The following is a 21,949-nucleotide window of genomic DNA, read 5'->3' on the forward strand; positions in this document are numbered from 1 at the left end:
GGTCTTTTTATTCCTCTTCTTTCCCAAAAGCATGGGAGTTCGAGCTAAGGGCTCATCCACCATGGTTTGTGCCTCTTGTAGTCCCTCCAGATCTCTCTTTCAATAGTGGCACTTGAACATTTCCCACAACAGAGCTCATTGCAGCGTTATACCAGGCACGAAGAAACGTCCAGGCAGCAGGAGGGCCCTTGGAGGGGTGTTTACCCTACCTGGCCTTACTGCTGGCTTCCTTGTTGGAACATCTCAGGTGCCTTCTATGTGCCATCATCCTATGTGACCTAGTCAGGCTTTAGGAGGCAACACACGTTCCAGTACCTGGTTTCCAAGCATCCATCCGTTATTTGCAAGCAAATGTAGGCTCACTGTTTCATGTCTAATTTTGAAAATCTGGCCCCAGCGGCAGTTTTTTTTGCACATCAGTATACTAACATCTGGCTTTTACTGGCTTGGCAGACAGTCTGTATCATTAAGTAGAACCAAACTATGCATTGATATGGACAGAGATGATCCTGCACCAATTTCCAGAAGGACGGTAGGGCTATTGGCAAATTAGATAGTTGGAGAAATTCTCCATCTCTCTTCCTTTTCGTGATGTATCAGGGAATAAAATTGAGGGGAAAGCAGAAAACAAACTAATGTGAATGTAATTCCCGAATTTCAATCTTCTGTATATTATGGGTCATTACCCGTTAATTTGCTAAATGGCAGTTTTCTATGAAAGAAAAGTTTTGTTTAGCTGTATAATGATGACAGATGATGTAATTAGTATCATCCCCGCATTGAAAATGATAAAAGCATTTCTTTTGTGTGTCACTGCTTTTAGACAGTATAATATCAAAAATGATAACAGTATGAAAATTGCACCAGCCGCTTTCATATTGTGCATGTAGAATACTTCGGTGATATGATACAAGTAATGACAGGTACTTTGCCGTTTATTCATTTTCTCCACTCTCTAGCCTTTATATTACAGCGAAATTAAAGCACAGCACTAAGCGAACCAGACATGCCTTAATGCAGACCCATCTTATGAGACTGTAAACGGCTACAGTCCCCTTACTATTGCTGGTTATGATAATTAAGCGATTATAAACAGGGTTTTTGAGGGAGAACATTGAATCATTTTTCAGTTAAAGAAGTTGGGGGGGTATTTGAATTTCAGGCCACATTTGTTGCTTGAATTAGTTTTAATTATATTCTGTATAAGTACTTGCCCCATATCCTGGTCTTGATAGTGGTAGATACTCTCATTTAAATACAAATAAATGCCAAACTTATTTAACATGGAAAAGTGACTGCTGTGACTGTGTAGTAACAATTTTCTCTTTGTTGCCATGGTTTGGATTTTTATATAAGCTTTGCAAATATAATAAAGCTAATGGAGCTCTTCATCCAAGGAAATGGGTATATTCAAGAAAATAAATTACATTTTGCAAGCTAATGAGCTCTACTAATTGTGTTTATCCTTGTGAATTAATACAATTTAAGCAAATCTATCCCCCAAAATCAAGCATTTGATTGCATTTTAGCTGCGTGGAAATCAGAACATCCGGATCAAATCTGAGTTTACTGGATATCCAAGGGGTAGGGGGGAAGGTTAATTTTCATTGACATGTACAGCTGGTGCTAGCTCCTAGTAAAGCAGGAAGAGTTAGACTTTGAAAGTTGCGACTTTCATCATTATTTTTTTTATTCAGCTACTTCCCACACAGGCAGAATTCTCAACAAAGAGTTGTGTGTAATAAATCCTATGTAATGCGATGGCAGGCATGTTCGAGTCATGCTAATTAGCCCACAGGACAGGATAAAGGAAGGAAGGAAAAGGGAATAACAGTTGTACTTTTTAAGAGACAACTTGTCTTCACCCACTTCCCTCTCTCCCTCCCTTTTCTCACACTTCCCTTGGCCAACATTTGGATTTCTTTTTTCTTCCTTCTTATAAACAGGTTTTCGTTTCAGTCAGGCGTTTTGGGAGATGTAGGACAGATTAGAAAACTCTGTATATATTCTGGCAGATTTTAGGTTATTCTCCAGTTTGGCTTTTTGGAAGGATGTCAGAGAGTAGAGAAAACGATCAGTTTGAACAACTGAAACGCTGCAGATGATACCCCCAAAAACTCGCAAGCAAACTGCGTTGGTCAGCAGCAACCCGCAAGCCAGTGCTGGCCAGGAGGTTTGCGCTATGGGAGGTGACAGCAGTTGTCAGCAGTGGGTCCTTATGGAGGCAGTTCAGCTCGCCACGCGTTGGGCTGCTGCCATTTTTAACACCGTGAGAGAATGCATGCCTGAAATGAAGTCTGAGCCTAACTGACTGTACTTCCTTGGTCCTGACTGCACTGTAGCCCTGCTGTTTTATCCTGCCAGATCATTTTCAGCACCGATGCAGGAGTCCCAGCAGTTAACAGCCGTCGCAGATTCCTCAGATAGAGCAGGCGTGAGATCAGAGCTCTCCTGTTTCTCGGCAGCGGGCCCCTCTTCATTTAAAACCAGGATTGGGAAGCAGAGCCAGACAGCCTTTCTCAGCTGCTGAAAAAATAGCATCTTAAACATGGATAGAAGGCACAAAAAAGGGCTCAGAAATGAAATTTTTTGTTTGTTTCTTTGCTTATTGCAGCTCAGGTAAGAGCTTGAAGGATCTTTCCCAGTCTGTGCACTGAAAAAAATACAATCCTTCCATCCCTGGCATTCAAGTGCTTAGAGGGGCTGTTAAGACTTGTCTTCTAGAAGTTTTGGATTAATTATATTTGTGTAGTGAGAAGAGCAGAGCTCCTCAGTGTAGATGCAATTGCACTGTTACAAAGATAAGAGTAACTTATTCTGCAAGGAGTAAAGAAAAATTAAGAGTGATAGTGTGATCACACCTGTAAGCTGGTATAATTGTGTCCAGACTAGCAACTGTATTGGAATAATAACTTTGACTGGAAAAAATAAATGTCTCATAAATGAAATATTTATATAAGGAAGAGTCTTGATGCACAGAGCTGCTGTTCTGGATTCTGCAGATTCCCAGCTCCTCAAGCAGGCATTGACACAGACGATAGCAACTCCAGAGGAGCCATGCCACGGATACATAAGTGTAGGGTCCCAAAGTACACATTAATGAAACCATTATCTTGTCAATGATGTGGAGTGTAGAGCTATCTTCAGCAGAGGTTACTATGATTTTTCATAAAAGAACAGGGAATTTAGTGACATTTTTATTATTTAACATCACATCACCATTAAAAAGTAAAAAGAGGAAGCCAGAGGAAGGATAAAGTACAAAAAGCTTTACATGAAAAATATTCTTAACCTCTGATGGAAACTATAGGCAGCTTGGAGAAAAGGATCTGGAGTTTATTCAGTTCTTGGCGTTGAAAGATTTTGATAGTAGCAGCTTAAAAGTTATCTGTTGCAGCAAAACTGGATCTCAGAAATGAGCATAGCCGTGATGCTATGATAGTTTTGGGCCACTGACTTACTGCACAGACCCACGCGTATCAGCGAGAGTTAAAATCAAAGTAGAACCTCAGTTTTGAACTTCCTTTTTCTACAGTGTTTGAGTCAGATCTTTAGCGTTTCATGTCTCGCCGTGTGGGGTTGTAGGGGTCGCTTCTCGGGCCCTGCTGACCCCATGCAGATTTATTGTAGAATTGTTTCGGTGAAAACAGAGCTTTGATACGTCATGCGGGTTGCCTAGTGACTCCTGCAAAGTGCTGACCACCCCATGTCTGAGAGAAGAGATACCTGCGCGGAGCTGAGCTCTATTATGGGTTATAAAGCTGGGACAGGTTTGAATGATAGGAAGAGTTCTGGCAGGCTGTTAGCTCTCATCAGCTGGGAAAATGGAAATGTTTATTAATAAGAACCTTTGACATGAAATGCATGATATGTGCCCCCTGCGCCAGGCCCATGATTAATAACATTAATTATGGGGAGTTCATTATAGTCTCATGGGGATGTGATACGTAATTCAGCCAGCATTTCATTGTAAATTAGCATTAATGTCCACTTTAAGTACAGTAGCTATCTATAGCAATGCAGAAGGAGCTGCAGTCAGTATGTACAATAACATCACCTTCTTATTAAATGATGGTAGACTTTTACCTCAAAGAATTATAGACCTATTAGCATTTCTCCTATGTTAAATCCTTGCTCTGGCTGGCAGTGTACTATCTGTTGCGACTAACCTACCGGTGCTATAAAAACTTTCTTCAGTGATGTTAGAAGAGAGTCTAGCTCCTTGCTGATTTTAAAAAAGAACCAGATAATTTTAAAATCCAGTTGGAAGCAGTCTTGACTGCAGTTTCATTAGCAATTAAAAGAGCATGTAACCTAATGGCTTTTCCACCTCGGTCCAGAGAAATTGTGCACAGTGGGCAGCTCTTCAGTTGGTGTAAACCATCAGCAATGTAATGAAAGCAATGAACCTTCACTGATTTGCACCGAGAATCTTGCCTGCTCCAAATTGTTCAAACATACGCCTTCCTAAGGCTATGCTTTATTGTTAACTTGTTTAATAATGAAAAAATATTTCATCTTACTTGAAATTCCTTTTCCCTAGCTAGACTTCCAGGAATCCCTTGTGAAACTGCCTCTATCTGGCCTCAGTTTCTTCTGAACCACGCATGCTGATTCACTTACCTCCATACAAAAGACCCTTATATACAAACAGTTTCTTTTCATCCTTAATGTAGTATCTCAGAAACCGAGAGAGCATCTCAGATACTCAGAGCCAGTGCCTTCCTGTGGTGGATCCTGGAAATGGCCGAGAGGACCATAGCCGCGGTGGCCCCAAATATGTATGCTTTTAAGCAGCTGGGGAAGCAGCTGATGGCACTGTGGGAAGCATCATGTGGATGCTGGAAATCGGCTGAAGGACAGAAGTCTTCATTAAAAGGCCGTGTGTATATTAAAATGCATAGGTGTATAAACAGGGATCCAGTCAAAACAGAAAGAATAAGAGAGAATGGGTACAAGAGCCATTTTTTTTTTTCTTTTGGAGGAAGCTGCAAGATTGCCAAGTTATTATTCTTACTTATTTGTTTGGATTGCAGCGAGTTTTAGAAATGCAAGGCTAGAAGGGGCTTCCTGGCTCATTGTGTCCAGTCTTCTGCAATCACAGGTAACCTTGTGCGAAACATGTAGTTTAGGAGAGTCCAAGATTCCCTTGCCTTTCGTGCCAATACATACCAGGGGCCACAGAATGCTTCCTCTCTGAAATTTATGACCTGGAGTGAAAGATGGAAAGTCATAGCTGTACTCTGCCGAAGGAAGACAGGAAGAAAACTCAAGGGCATCACCAGCAGCATACATCCTCAGAGTTTTCTGTTTGTGTACCTGGGAATTTGTTCAGTTCTGTTGAGTTGCCTACCTAACTGAAGCCAGCTCGAGAGAATTGTAAATCAAAGTAGCTCTTGCAAGCGTCTGTACTAGAGAGCCGGGTAGCAGCCCGCAGCCATTTGGCAGCGAAGGATGCAAGTCGGCGAGATCCAGCACCTGTTGGGCTCTAAACACTTTTCTTAGAATTCACGCAGCTGACCGGCTCCTGGGGGAAAGGCAGCAGCTGCAGAGCAGCAGTGGTTAAATATAGGAAATGGAGAACGCCACATCCAACTGGAAAGGGAAAGAGGGAGGCAGGAATCTAGCCGCAATGAAAATTCTTCTTGGTGAAAAGGGCCCTGGGGTGATCAGGAATTTTTACACCTTCCGTTTTCTCTCTTGTCCATGACTGCACCTACAGTTGCACACTACATCAGCCTCAGATAATGCCGGGCACTTGGTCGGCAGTGACTGTATTAATCAGTGTCACTTCGGGAATGTTTTGGAGTAGCATGTGAGGGCTCTGCCTCTCACTGCAGGTCATGTATAGTTGGTGAGATGTGTTGTCCTTAATTTGACTTGATTCTTTGTAGCACTTTTAATAGCGAAAATGCTGTGAAAAGCTTAAATATGAAGAAATACAGCTTTAGCACAGATGGATTTTGAAAAGGACGTTCCACCTTCTCTAATCATCTACTGAGATCAGCAAGTAAAGCAAAGGGAAGGACAACCTGGAAGATAATATTTTTCATTCTGATAATCTGCAGTACTTTAATTTCACCCAGGCATTTACATGGCCCTTTTATTGAAGAGTCTGAGTGTTCCTTTGCTTTAGCTGGAGGACTGTTAAAAAGGAATAAAAAAGAAAAACCCTTTGCTTAGCCACCTTTCAGGTGGTGCCAGACATCCTCGCAGAGAAAGGGAACAATGTGAAGTTGAAGAGGCTCAGCTACAGATTGGAAGATTATTCCTATTCTTCAGACAAACACAACAAAAGAAGGCAAGAGGAAAGAGCAGGGAGGAAGAGAGAAACTCCTGTTTTGCTTTATTCGCATGCTGCACACGTCGGCAAGAGAGAGGCTCATGGCACACAGGTATGCCACAGCCTCTGGCCCTGGCTTACTTCTCCGTTCTGGGAGGACATCTGGCCAGCACGCTCTCCTCTTCTCCCGCCCCTTCTCCTTCACACTGGGCTGCGGCAGCTCAGGCTGGCTGAGCCTGTCGTGGTGATGATATGCAGTTAAATTAATTCCAAAGCTGGTCAAGCTTGGAATCAATTAGACAGGAGACAAAAAAGGAAGCTGGGAAAGAGAGAAAAACAGACCAGGTGTGAAACAGCATGCAAGGAGAGGAAATAGTGGGCATGGTCCTAAAGGTGGCTTAGGGTTTGGTTTAACACAGAGGATCTGCAGGTAACAGGAGCATCACAACACCGCACATCCATACAGGATTTCTCTAACCGCCTCTTGGCCGTACAATCAAGATAGCATCCAGAGCTCGAGGAGGGTGTTCCTTTCTGTTTCAAGGACTACGCTTAGATGGGAATAAAGATTCCTCAGCTTAATATACAGTAACCATCTCAGTTTACCTTTACCTCATTCCCTATGGCTTGACCTTGCTGTTGAGCATAACCCAGGCCCAGGAATGGGCAATGCTGAGCAGGCATCGTGCTCTCCGTTCACAACCTCAGCATCTGCTGCAAGTTTGGGCCAATAAATCACAAATGTTGGGAGGAAAGGATCACCTTCCTACCGTGTGTCCTGACAGCAGTTCCCACAGTGGGAGTCTGATCCTTGACTGAACCTCAAGGCACTGCCATATGCAAATAGTAGTAATCTCTGGTTTGTTGTTCCTCCAAAGTCGGATGTGCCTGCATGTGTCTGTCTGCTTGGAAGCTTGAATAAACCCAGTTGAGGTTTGTTTGCTTTTGCAAGCTTGATTCATCAGCTTGATTTCCAGAATGTGTAAAATACTTCCCAGTTGGTCAGAATGGCTTTTTCCTGTCTTTCTCCCAAGTTTGCCTTAGAGAAGATTTTTTAAAAATACATAGGTTTTAATCTTTTGGTATCTTGGATGCTGGCCTGCAAAACTACAGAACAGCTGTCTTCTAACTCTGATATATGTAATGTTTTACATTTTCTCCGGCATAATCATCTTAGAGACCCTGCGAACAACATCAAAAAGAGTTAAATTTCAACTTTATACATCAAGCCAGGTATAGAATCATAGAATCGTTAAGGTTGGAAAAGACCCTTAAGATCATCGGGTCCAACCGTTAACCTATCACTTCCAAGTCCACCACTAAACCATGTCCCTAAGCACCACGTCTACCCGTCTTTTAAACACCTCCAGAGCTGGAGACTCAACCACTTCCCTGGGCAGCCTGTGCCAGGGCCTGACAGCCCTTTCAGTGAAGTTTTTCCTAATATCCAACCTAAACCTCCCCTGGCGCAGCTTGAGGCCGTTTCCTCTCATCCTATCACTTGTTACTAGGGAGAAGAGACCGACCCCCACCTCACTACAGCCTCCTTTCAGGTAGTTGTAGAGAGCAAAGGACTTCAGTAAACCAGGGTATTTTAGGAGCTGCTTTATGAAGCCACTTAGACAAACTTCAATATAATAATCCTTAGCAGGGCCGTCAGAATTGCAGCCTCTACCAACTTTTACACCTTGCCTGCAAGTTAACCTTGGTTTGTTTTATACAGCTGCTCCATTATACTGTTGTTACATTATTTTTATTTACATACTAGTACTTTACATATAACATTTATAACAAGAAAAGAAAAGGTAGAAGGACTGCATCAAGCAGTCTCTGATTTGTGAGTGCCTCCCTGGTCTTGCAGCCAGGAATAGTGCTGTTCACTGAAGTCGGTGGGACTATGTCCTTCCTAAATTGCCATACCTGGTCAAAAGCATTTGCAGAGCCCCGACCCACACTGTTACGTGAGACTTCAACTACTTCAGCTACAGCAGGGAAAATTATGATTAGGTCTTTGAATCTGTTTCTAAGTGCTGGTCCTAGCTTTTCCACATATACTGTTAGCTCTTGAATAGCTCACCAACTGATCTCCATCTATCATCAATGGAGTAAGAGGCATTTCTAGAGGGCTGGACATCTTTTCCGTTGATTGTAGAGCAAACTTTAGCAACTAGCTTGGGATAAGGATGTGACGTTTGGGTGCTGAGTTACAAGCCTGGTACTTCTTGCAGACTGCCTTGCAGGTCTCCTTTTCCTCATTCATCTTATCCATAGTTAAGGGGAAGAGGTGGTTTATGGTTATTTCGGATTTCAAGTTCTTCTTCCAAAATGCAAGCTTGGGCTTCTGTATTTCTGTTAGAAGTTATTTGAACAGTTCCTTAAAATTAAAATTAGGTGGGGAAAAGCATAACTTTCAACTAGTCACAGAGCTACTTTAAATCTCGTCTTTGAAAGTTTCCCTTTGGCTGCTGCCTGAATTGTACACAGTTTGCCCTCCAGGACCCGTTTGCTCTCTGTTGGCAAATCAGGTTCTTAGAGAGATGAAAAGAATGATAGGAATATTTTTTTCTTGAGTCTCCTCTCCAGAACACAAATCTAATAGGCACTCTCTTCTGGTGTGCATGCAAGCCCGTTAGACATCCTATATGCTCCCGTATGAGAAGCTGGTACGTTTGATGCTGAAGTCAGTAGTATCTGGATATGTTGGGTGAATTAAGCCTCTCAGACCACATCTACACTAATAAATTAAGTACGTATGAGATGGGTCCCTGGTACAGAGATCCAGCTGGCACAGAACAGCCTGCATCCTTCTTGTTAAACTGACCTGCTCATCAAGAAAGGGTGCCTGTGTGTAAGTAGTCTACTGGGAAAGGTCCCTGTCCTGTTGGGAGAATGTTGTTTGGCCCAAACCAAAACCATATGAGTGACAACTTAGTAGCAGAGACAACTGAGTTCTGCTGCAGAAGGGTATTCCCTGGCAATGTTGAAATTACTAGTACAGATGTATCCTCAGGGAACCCATGCTTACAAACTGATATTCATGAGTTCCAAGTAAATGCACAGTTTTCCTTCCTCTCGATGCATGTTTTTGCAGGTTGTTTCATCGGGAGGTTTTTTTGCTTTTCTCCCATACTCACTCTTAAAATGGTTCATTTTTTGTTTTGCTGCAAATTCTGCTTATTACCCCCTACTTCATAGGGTCGCTATGATGCTTTCCATCAAATCTTCCTGATTCATTAGGACTAGGAATGACAGCATGCTGTTCCTTCAGCCCACATACGGACAGTGTCAGATGGACAACATCATCTGCCAGTAGAGAAGCTGAACCTTTCACTTCAAATCCTGGCTTTTTGTCCCAATTAAATAAATGAGCGTACACTGACCGCCATAATTTCTGTGAATTAACCGCTAGAGGGAGGCATGGCAGACTAAGCTTATTTTATTTTTACAGACTTTGTACGGTACACAATTTTATATACGTCACACATCCAGTTTTTCTTGTCCTTCTCTTTTCTGTAAACTAAAGCCAGTTTTTATACAACCCTTACTTGTTGCATCCTTATCGGGGTATTGGTTATGGGCTGTGCATCACAGACACCGTCTCACGGCTTCATTTTTATGAGGCATCTAGTAAACTGTCACTGTGCTTGCAAAATATATTGCATTTTCACATAGTGTGAAATAGTGGATTTTTGTAGTTTTAGTAGCCAGAATTCTCCGAACATTCCTTCTCAGTAGTTTTAAGTGCAACAGAAGCAGGCAGTCAAACATTGCAATGGCATGTTATTTCATGTAAGGATTTTTTTTTCTGCTTTCAAAACTTAAAAACCACTGCCAGCAGTGGGAATTGATCAAACTGTAACATTTGTGTGTGACGCCCTAATAGATTCTATAATGCCGTTAGCTTGGCTTACAACATGGCAGCTAGACAGGCATATTAGCCGCATCCTTTTACATGCAGACCTTGCTGTTAAATCGTGTTTGGCTAATCTTCCCTTAGGGGAAATTGGATTTCGGCCCCTCTTCCACCTCAAAACCCACTGTAAGATATAAAATTGGTTTTTAGAAGTCTCTTTTTCTGTAAGGCACTTTAATTGGCATAAGGTAGTTGCTCCTATAGAGACACTATCGATTAGCATTTTTATTTTGCTATACTTTAAAGTACACCACTTTCAAAAGCATTTCGTGAAATACCAAGGCAATAAACCTAGCAATAAAAGGCCAGAATGGGGAGTGACTTGGCTTGCTTACTCCTACCTGTCTCGTTTTATTTTTTTATTTTTAAAACTGGCAAATGGCTGAAGCTGTTTTTCATTCTCCTCCTCACCATCCCTTTAGTGAAACCCAAGCCGGACATGGGAGTCGGTGTCAAGTACACAGCAAGATTTGCCCCTGGAGTTGAGGGGACCGGAGTTCCAGGTAGCCTTGTCCAGTGCAGCATGTTCTTCAGTGCCCACGTCAGGAAAAAAGCAGGCACAGCCTGTGCTTCGTCTTCCCTCCTTCCTCAGCATTGGGGTTGCTGACAGTACTGCGGCACCAACCCTGAGGAAGTGGGACAAAGTCATTAGAGAAAATAGATTTGGGGGATTTTTCTGCAAGAAAATATGCATGCATCTTAACATCTCATTTGATTTTTCCAGCATACTTTAGTAGACTTTTTAAAAAGTCTTTGATGCATTATTTTGTCTTTGAAAAGATGTTAAAATGCCTCATTTAGTCCTCAACACCTATTTTCAGCATGAGTACATTGATGACCATTCTCGGGGCTTTGTTGCTTTGGGCTTTCTTTGTTCCCAGAAATTAAGTAAGTTACAATTTTAAATGTGACAGTCCCTGAAGTTAAGTCTGTCTCATGTCTGTGTCAGACTCAGTTTTCTCTTAGTTAATGGGTTACTGACAGCCTGAAGTCAAGAAGTCAGATGTGTTCTAGTACCGAGCATCTCCCAAATGCCACGTTTTTTCAATTTATCTTTTGTCTTCTACTGCTGATCACATCCTAAAAGGAAAAATAATACTTGGCCTCTTTCTGTTTGTCAGCACCAGTGAAAATAAAATTTAAGTATGTAGATGGCAACACTATGTGTCTGGAAACCTGTATTTTCAATAAAGTAAATACTCAAGTTGCCAGAGCTTTGTAGCAGTAGAGTACATGAGTACTCAAGAGCAAAAACGTTGAGTGAAAACAACTTGGTGATCCCAGTCCAATCTTGTTACATTACTTATCACCAAAATCCAGGGCTTGGAGGCAGAATAATTTTGACCTAAGGCGAAGCATTCATTTATTTACTCTGTGCTTTCTTTTATAGAAACCATTATGGAGGTACATTGCTTTGCCTGGATCTTGTGTTTAATGGTACTTTGCATCCATCTATGCCACTGAGACAGATTTAATTTTAGAATGTTTCAGAAGTGCCTTTTCGCCAATCAGACATTCGCTGTACAAAATCACCATGAACTGCTTTGCTTCTCAGCATGGCTCGGCTTTATCCTCAGTCAATAGACATCTTATCAATCCTTGTTCAAAGACATTCTCTTGCTTCCCCTGGGCTAGTGCTGGTGATAGATAAAAAGTCTGCAAGCTTGGGTTGTGATTTGTTAGTCCCAAGTTATTTGAGGCAAATGGATAATAAACAAATTTTGAAAGTCCACCCAGTTCATTAAAACTTGAAGCAGTCATTGGAAAGTGTGGTGGGGTTTCAGAGGGCTCTCAGCTTCACAGCATGGCCCATGATGAGGCATGTACAAACCAAAATGTAATATAAAGTACACTTCTTTTATCTTCACAAAGAGGTTTTATCATACAGCCTTAAAGACCTTTAGATCTTTCCACATCTGAAAGGAAGATCCGGCATCTTTTGGAATTTCTCAGTAGAGATTCAGAACCCCTTTAGTGACTATTCCTTTGAATCTCTGGGTTAACTGTCGTTTTTGTTTTGTATTAAAGTTCCTTTTTTATTACCTTTATACTTACAAGGGTCATTAGAGGATTATCCCTAAACTTCAGAATATTAGCAGTTTCTGACAGCTCCTGCTATTTTCCTTCCTGTGGTTAACTTGACTTTTCACTTGAACCAAAATATTATTCTTATCATTGCTTTATCTTAATTCTAAAAATTTCCCTGAAGAACATCTTCAGTTTTCTTTAGTGTCAGTGTGATAGTCTTCCACCTCCTATCAGACAAATGAAAGGTTTCATAAGAACAATTTTTCCTTGTTAATATTAAGAACATTCTACAGCTATGGATCGAGACTACCCTTTTCGAAGCAAATTCATTGGTACTTCTGTAGCAATTAGATATTAGAAAATAGCTTAATTTTTTAGGGATTTGTCTATGGGTACATGGGAAAAACATAAGCAAAGCTTCTTCTTTAATGAACATAAAATATAAAATGTTCTGCAATGAAAATATACTCTGTGAATAACTACTTGTAAGCTGTGCATATGCCCAGACAGCTTTCTTTCCCCATCCACTAAGCTTTCAAGACAGCCATTAGTCTAAAATAAACAGCCATTTCCAACTGGGAAAATTACAAAGAACCTCTGAGAAGGCTGGGCCATCTGAGGATGCTCCAGTACGAGAAGGCAAATCTAAAAGCATTTAAAACGCAGAGAGGTTTACTCTCATGGGCCAAGATGCTAAGGACTGAAGAGAAAATGAACGCATATCAGTAGTGGTATTAGCGTTTATTATAGTAATGCAGTGACTGGAAAAGTACAGGTAAATGGTGAAATGTGATACATCTGCCATCTGTTTTAGCCCATCTGATTCTTAGAAAGCCAAATATACTGGCATGGAGAGACTGCTCTGCTGCTGCCTTAGTTCGCCTCATTACTCTGGATGAAAAGCTTCTATAGGCAGGTGTCTCAAATGTTACCAGTCCTGGGTGCCTGTTGTAGGGCCTGGGATAAGAAAATGCCCCCAACCTCATGAAGGTTCCTGAAGCACAGAAGCAGAGGGAGTGCCAGGATATTTTCTGAATTAATTTGGAGGGTTCTGACAGTGGATTCCTTCTCCTTCTTTCCTCCTTCTTCTCCTTCTTCTTTCCTCCTTCTTCTCCTTCTCCTCCTCCTTCTCCTCTTCTTCCTCCTCCCCCTCCTCCTTTCCCCCCACCCCCTCCTCCTCCTCCTCCTCCTCCTTCCATACCATCATTCTTACTTTGGTAGAACCCATCATGCCACCTCCTACACAGAGATTTGGAAGAGAGAGCTCTCAGATCACAGTTTCCATGTCTCTGTTCATCAAAGGTTGCAATAAAAGTCACCAGAAATAGAATAATGAGGGCAGGTTTCTGGAGGTCCCTAGTCTGTCGGGATACCAGAGGCTGAGGAATGCCAGTGGACTGTAAGCAGATCACAAAGAAGTGACAGGAACTCATCATATAACACTGGACATTCAGCTGAGTGGATAACTATACTGTCTCTCTGCCAAATTATTTATGGCTTTTGAAACAAAGGGAGCGTTTTAATGGATAAATTACATTATAAGGCTTAGAACTATTAAAGTCCTACCTAATTCTGCAGGTGATATCATTTACAACTGTGAGAGGTGGAGAGAAGAACTACGGACACAAATGTTTTATTTTTGTTTAGCTGAAGGAAGCAAGGCGTATATGGGTATGAGTCTCAGAAACAGATGCGTGCAAAAATGTATGCATGATTTAGAGCAATTATGTATGTAAACTTGATAGTAATGCATGTGACAGATGAGTAAAGACCTAAGGGGTCGCTTGCATGTGCAAAATTATCCACTGATTCTTTGGACCCAGTTCTCACACTATGATGTGACCAGATTAACTCCCACCCCTGTGGAAGTGAGACCCTCAGAGGATACTGAAGGGTTTTTCTCCCATCTCTTTAAAAAAAAAAAAAACATTGTTTTTCATCAACCTGTGTTACACATAAAAATGTAAAGGAGAGTAAAAATAGCTAAATTGGAACAGTGCCCTGACCCGCTGCCTTGCCATCATGTCTTGTACAGTAGTTAGATCTGATTTTTAGAAAAAAGTGTAAGAAATTGTGCAGGAGGCACTTCTAGGACCTCTGCTAAGCTTATGTGGTTCATTGTTCTCATTTGAAATCTCCTTCTATTAATATTTCATAATTTCAAAGTAGAAAGAAATCCATGTGGCAGAAGGATGAGAGTAACAGGATTTTCTCTTTGTTTACCTTTTATGCGAGGTAGCTGGAAAGGTAAGTAGGGTTTCTCTGGGGTAAGGAGGATTTGGTTGATTTTTTTACAAAGGTTTTCTGTGTTATTGTCACTTCAGCATGTTCACTTTCATCCAAAATCAGTTCAGCTTGTATTCAGAACTGAAAGAGATCTCCAAGACTTCTGTAAGGGTCTGAAGCTTATATTTTCACAGTATTTTGATATCAGTGGGTCTCGCTATTGTTCCACTATTTTTTAATTTGATTAGCCTATATAAGCCAAATTTTACAAAGGGTTCCTGTGCAAAGACAATTTTTCTCCCAATTTCATTAAATAACTAGTGAGTAGAGAAGAGAGGCTTCTGTGTTGCCTCCATTGAAGAAATGTGGAACATCTCAGGAGCATTAGGAAGGCCTCACTTTTTCTATCAGAGCTCAGTCTTCCTGAAAACCAGAAAATGCAGCCATGAGACTCCCTCCAAGGAAACCATCCTTGCATGCCCACAGACTTACTTGTTTTTCTTGGATGAACGTCCGGTGGCCAAATGTTGCTCCCTCCTGTGTTATGCTGATATAATTGAGTGAGGCATTTGGCTTGTTGACTAATAAACATAAAATACAATTAATTGCAGGGGTTCAGAGAAATCTCAGCTGTGGAAGCTGCTTAGAGCAGTGCAGCTACATAAGTTACATATCTGCAGAGGAAATATTTTACCGTTGTATGGCCCGTCAGATTCTTAGGTGGCAAACGGTTTGACAGGGCTGACACTGTGCATGGCCCCAACATGCTCGCTGGCTGGAACAGGTCCCTACCCACTCATTCCCCCACCCTTTAGACAAGGAGGCCAAGACACAAAGTTGTGGTGACTTGCTAAGGTTCACAGAGCATATCTGTCACACCGCTTTGAATCACAGCACTTTGTCTCGGCAGTCTGCTCCTCTCTTCTGAAATAAGAGTAACAACACATGCTAACACACATACTTGTTTAGATCTCAGTCCCTAACGTTGATTTACCAACAGGGTTTCAATTTCTCCTCCCATTATTTCCACACGTGCTCTTTTTTTCCCCTGTATAGGACAGAGTCATGCACCAGCACGGTCCTGCACAAACCCTGAATAGCTCTGCATGTGTTCAACTTGACATGTGGGAGTTCTGCAGGGGATGTATGTTTATGGAGGATTAGGGACTTGAAGTAGGTGGCACTTCATGATTTCACTGACTGAATGATTCAAGCTGCCATTGCAAATTAGCCATTGGGACCATACTGCATTTGTCTGGAGGCTGCAGTAGTTTGAGTGGTCCTGAATGTGGAATGAGTTCTTGTTATCCTGACTACAAAATTGTTTTCTCTGGGGTTTGATACCACAGTTTCTGCTGGTCTGCGATGCTAGTGTATTATGTTGTTATCATGTGCTTATATTCTTATCCTAAAACCACAATAAATAAAAAATCTTCAGTGTAGAGAATGAGGACAAGTCAGGCAAGCCTGCCTGCTAAATTACTTTCCATTCCTGTGGTGGTTTCTCTGTGTTTGGATTAAAAGAGGTTGTCAGTGTATGCTCATACTGTAACTGCCTACCCTGTCCCCTGGCTAGGTATAAATAAAGGCTTGGCAGGTTCTAGTACAGCATCTTGTTTAACCTCTACAAGTACCAATATTTACTCAGAAATTTAAAACAATGCATTCAGCCTTCTCTTACTGGAGGGCAACAGGAGTACAAAGTGGCCAGTCCTGTCCACGGCGTGTCTGCTCTCCCCGTGGGGTTTCCCTTGCATTATCTCTTGGCTGTCTCCTTTTGTTTAACGTAAGAACTGAATTATGAACTGCTCAGGAATTCCAGACCCATTACCACAGTCTGCTTTGCAGAGAGCTCGCTGTTAGGTATTCAGTGATGGCCTTTCTCTTACCCCCCGGAATGGAGCTAGAAATGAGACATTTGCCATTCTACATTTTCCAGCAGTTGAGTATCGTGATAGCCACGCTCACAAATCGACAGAGTTGTGTCCGTGCTTTCATTATGCAAACTCTTTTCTCTGGTTCCTCTAACTCTTGCTGTTGCTGTTGTTGACAGTGCAATGGATTTAATCATGTGTATGGGTAAAACAACATAGAAGAAAAAGCTTGGAAATTCTGCCTATTTAAAACAAAATTCACTTATTAAATTTAAAATAATAATAGCATTGCACTGTATTTCCCTCACATTTTCTCATTACAGAAAAGGGATTAAAATCCTTACAAGGGCATGTAAGGGGTTGTTTTCAAAAAAGTGCATTATTATACAAAAAAAAAAAAAATCTTCACCTCTGAAATGGTCTTTTATCAGGCAGCCTGGAATGAAAACATGCAACTTGAGAAAGCCACTCAGTACACAGCAGCAAAAAAGAGATTATAGTACCTGTGCATGGTCTAGATATTGAAGTAGACCCCTTTGCCCGTTCCTTTGTTGCCTGAATCCCTAGAGCCTTCCCCCCCGCTTTCGCCATGACACTTCTGCAGTCTCTTTGAGCTGCTACGGCTTCCTACCAGCCTCAGTCTGTCTCATTGCTGCCCTCCAGCCCTGGCACTGCAGTCCACTCCGCTTGCTTTTATTTTCTTTCACCCTGACCATTGTCCCCCTGTCCCCAGAGGGGCATAGAGATTAGCACACCAGTGCACCGGCATCAGGCTCTGGGCTCCAAACTGGAGTTAGCAGTTCTGAGCTGGGCTTTAAGAACAGAGATCACAAGGGGCAGCTGGCACAGCAGGGTATCACACATAGGACAGGTAATAGGAATGAACAAAAAAATTAGTACATCTAAAATCCCACCTCTCTTGAAGACCTGGGTTCCTTTTGGAAACTTGGATTCACACGCTCAAACTCCATCATTTAGGCCTTTAATTCATGTATGACCAAGTAGAGGGGGGATCGCAAGGAAGAGCACCCTCGTGGGTAGAGATCTTGCCTGACAAACAGGAAACCCAGACTCAGTCCCCTCCTCTGTGTTAGGGACTCAAACTGTTGTCTCCCACCTCTCAGGGGAGTAGCCAGCCTCAATAGCCTTGGTGTGGTGTGCTGGTTTGGGCTGGGGTAGAGTTAATTTTCTTCACAGTAGCTAGTATGGGGCTATGTTTTGGATTTGTGCTGGAAGCAGTGTTGATAACACAGGGATCTTGTTGTTACTGCTGAGCAGTGCTTACACAGCGTCAAGGCCTTTTCTGCTCCTCACCCCACCCCAACAGCGAGGAGGCTGGGGGGCACAAGGAGTTGGGAGGGGACACAGCTGAGACAGCTGACCCCAACTGACCAAAGGGAGATTCCGTACCATATGACGTCATGACCAAAGGGATATTCCATATGACATCATGCTCAGCATATAAAGCTGGGGGAAGAAGAAGGAAGGGGGGGGACGTTCGGAGTGATGGTGTTTTGTCTTCCCAAGTAACCATTCCGCTTTCCTGGGGATGGCTGAACACCTGCCTGCTGATGGGAAGCAGTGAATGAATTCCTTGTTTTGCTTTGCTTGCATGTGCAGCTTTTGCTTTACCTATTAAACTGTCTTTATCTCAACCCACGAGTTTTCTCACTTTTACTTTTCCAATTCTCTCCCCAGTCGGGGGGGGGGGGAGTGAGCGAGCGGCTCACTGTGTGATGCTTAGTTGCCGGCTGGGGTTAAACCATGACATGTGGACACTATCTGTTGAAGTTAGACTGCTCTGCGTGGTGATAATGGAGCTAGAAGATGAGGCAAGGAGATCCATTGTGGCAGACTAAATCATCTGTGAGGGTGGAAGAGGGCCTAAATTTTGATGCCCTCTTTGGAGCTGTTGGACAGTAAATACCTGGTTTGTAGAAAACAGATGCTATAAGGAAGCTGTAGCCCCAGGGCATCCCTCACAGGAGAAGTGACTGGGAAAGTTGCACAGCTGACAGCAAAGGAGAAAAGCACAGGGCTTGGTTTAACTGCGGATGCCAAGGGGTCTTCTGGAGCAGTGAGACAAGACGGCAGGACATTGAGAGATGTGGGGCAGTATATGGTTGTGGGGAAGCAGTGGTCACTCCAGCCAATGGGCCTTGCCACTGGCCATCCAGGGACCTGACGGTGTTCAGGTGTACATCTAGGCATCCTAATTCTCCTGGTGACCATTAATGGTTGTGACTGTGGTGCCATTTCACTTTTTAACCTCTCTAATGATCCGACCCCCTGGTGCATGCTATGCTGCGTGCTGGATGTGCATCTAGTTAAGTCCCCTTGTCATAAAACAGGCTGGTAGGATGGTCTGCGAGGGGTCTGGAAATCGCTGTCCTGCTCTTTTATCTGAACCTGGTGATATTCTCAGCATGTGTTCAAGAAAGATTTGATGGAAAGGCTAAGGCTATCGTTCCTTGAAGATGAAACAAGCTCCTAGGTGACTGGCTGAGATCCTGTAGGACTGACAATTTTGAGACTGCCAAGATTTACTTTAATTATATATATTGTATAATTTATAATTATATATATTGTATAATGTGTATATAATTAATAAAGTTAGGGTGTCTGGAGTCTTGTATAACTTAATAAATAACCCAAATTAATAAATAAAACAAATACATGGGGCTACTTATAAAGGGAACTGCAAAGCAACAGGAGGAGAGGGCTGCAGCTTTCTGCACAGGCAGTTGGAAGAATCAGATTTTATGAGTTCCCTGCAAAATGCCCCAGCTTTCTGTTTGGTCGTAGGGGTGAGTTAAGACATTCATAGTGATCTGTGGTGCCCTGCGTGATTTGTGTTCTGCAGATCTAAAGGAGACCTTTCTTTTATGTGTGGGCATAACAGCTGAAATTAGGGGAGACATTTCTGGTGAAGATTTCAGGGGTAGAAAACTGGCACACTGGAGGTTGCCTCAACCATTGCCTTCTGGAATATATCAGCTGGAAATGAGATCAAAATGTCACGTCTCTACGTGATGGGGTTGTACTTGGGCTGATTTCAGGTCCTAGCTGTTAAAATGGGTCTGGTACTAAGTTTGTTGAACAATTGCATGGCAATCAGAGAACAGCTATAAATCAATTTGCGAAATACAGCCTGATCTGCATACTTTCTGCTAAATTGTCTTTCATAGTTTAAACTTTTTTTAAGGCTCAAAATCTGCTAATGATATATAATACACAACCCAGATATATAAATTAGTAAATCCACAATATCATTGCCTTTATTGCACAGAGTATCAGTCTTGCCCTGGCTACTGTCAAGCTCTGTTTCTAAATCAAATGCCTGAAATACCTGTCCAGCTTTCTTGCTGGAAAACATTAACTTGGGATTTTATTGTTGCTACTGAAGAAACTGTCCTGCTCAGACTGTCAAAGCAAAGAGGAAGAAAGTTTTACAGATGCTGCTCGTCCTTTATGAATGGCTGTGTGTTCTCCCATATTAAGACTAGATTAGGGGAGAATCAACAGCTGGTCATAGGAAGCTGTGCATAATTGAGATTCAGAAAGGATGGCTACTTCACAGCAGTGAGCGGAGGTCCTCCAGCTAGACCTTCTTGCTTAAAGAAAAGAGAAAGGTTCACCTCCAGTGCCCCTAGACCAAAAAGATGACAGGAGCAAGTAAGCAAAAATATATTTAAAACCAAGAGGAGAGATTTACATGGGGTGTGGGGTGTGGAAGGAAACCACAAGGCTTCAAAAGACCTTTGCTAAGTGGAGCAAGAGGAGAGAAAAACAGATACATCCTCTTACATCTGCAGTGAGTCACCACAGGTCATGTTTTATGGGGGTTTTATTGCATGTTTCATGTGTACCTTGGAGAATAAAACCATATGCATCTGATTAGATTACTTAGTACTGGGAGTGTAAGGTAAGAGCATAAATTGAATGCAATTATTTTTAAAGGAAATTATATTCCTGCTGCTTTCTGTCTGTCTGCTGTCCTCTATCTTTTTCTTTTTATTGTCTCTTTTATCTTGGTTCTAAGATGGCTTTCACACCGTATCTACCTTGCAATCCCCTGGTTTGTATGAAGGCAATTCACAGCTCAGTGCATTGCCTGTCTTCTCTGATTGTTTACAACTGGTTTATTAACCAGGCTTTGTCTTGGACTATCTTTGCTTCATCAGGAGGGAGGGGGAGAGCACAGTTGTTCATTTTGCATTAAGCATGTGTGCTGATGTGGAAATGCCCAACCGTACCCCTCAGTGGAGATATCTGTGTTAAAATGAAACCAACTTTTATAGGAAAAAAATTAATTTACTACCAATGCAAGGTTATTACTTGGACCATATAATCCAGTGTAAGTATGTGATATTGCCTCCACCTAAGAGTCCTGTATTCCTGATTAAAAAGTGCCAGAGGGGAGTATATGCCTTGCAACCACTTATCTGCCCCGTTTTCAATTTCACCTGCTACAATATTCCATTTGAACTCTTTCTTAGAATTTTCCAGCTGAAGTGAAATATTTGACTTTCGCATTGGGCTGCAATTTTGGGGTGAGAGGGCAGGGGCTTGAGAAATTTCTTCCTTTTCCCCGCTGCCTTCCTGTTCCTTCCCCTAGAAATATGTTGCCGTAAGTGCCTTTGGCAAAATAGTGATTAGCTATAATGAAGATCTGTCTGAGAGAGATTACTGCCTTTATGAGGTGGCATTTTTCAATGTGACTGTGCCTGCACCTTCCAGGCAGTTTACTTTCTCTCTCCACAATTATATTTATTTATTTTGTTCTATAGTTTTAAATACCTGGGCTAGGCCAGGCTGATTTATTCATATTATTTAAGTAGGCACAACATGTAATGTACTGAACCACACATTCTAACATTATATATAGTCTTTGCCCTCTACAAGAATGAACCCATGTATAACTATCCACTTGCTCCCCAGATTCCCAAGAAGAGAGTTACGCTTTGCAGCAAGATTGAAAAACTATGTTGAGACGTATCTAGTCTAATGATTTTTGGATCTCCTCTGGGCTCCAGTCCTGTTTCCTGGGGTAAGATTCATCTCACCTTACTTCAGGCAATCTATAGGGTAGATGTTGACATTTGAGATAGTTGTCATGGGCTCTTTTTCCAGTCAGTGGAGATCTAGATGACCATCAAGGGAGTCTGGGGCAATTAGTCTGATCCTCAAAATCTGAATTGTGCATGTGACTCCATTGGCTCTGTTGACTACATCTCCACTGTCTATTGAGAGAGCCATGAACAACTGGCCCAACTGTAGACATCTACACCAGTCGGATGGGTCCCAGTCCTTATGTCCTACTAAAACTTCAGCCTGTAACTCTGCAGATGTCTTTCCACCAGCTCAAGCTCCTTTTACTCAAAACCAGTGATTCGCTACCTCCTTTACTCAGCTGCTGTGAGCAACAATATCATCTCACCTGGGCTCTCCAGCTGTCTGTGTTCAACATGTATGTCTCCTTCCCCACAGCGAGGTTGAATGCACAAGTCTTGCAGCTTTTTCTGCCTTTCCATGATACAGGCTTTCCAGGACATTCTCATATCCAAAGCTCTTTTCCCGTCTCTCTTCATCTCACATCCCGGCCACTAGAGCTTTATTTTCTTT

At 42.2% G+C, this 21,949-nt stretch overlaps 1 protein-coding gene across 1 annotated transcript in view; it reads left to right on the forward strand.

Moving 5' to 3' along the window:
* KLHL29 (kelch like family member 29) overlaps positions 1-21,949 on the forward strand; it is a 403,676-nt gene that overhangs the window by 276,011 nt on the left and 105,716 nt on the right. The gene's annotated exons all lie outside the window — the stretch shown is intronic.

Source organism: Platalea leucorodia (genome assembly GCF_965183815.1).
Source record: "Platalea leucorodia genome assembly, chromosome: 3".
Taxonomy (NCBI): Eukaryota; Metazoa; Chordata; class Aves; order Pelecaniformes; family Threskiornithidae; genus Platalea; species Platalea leucorodia.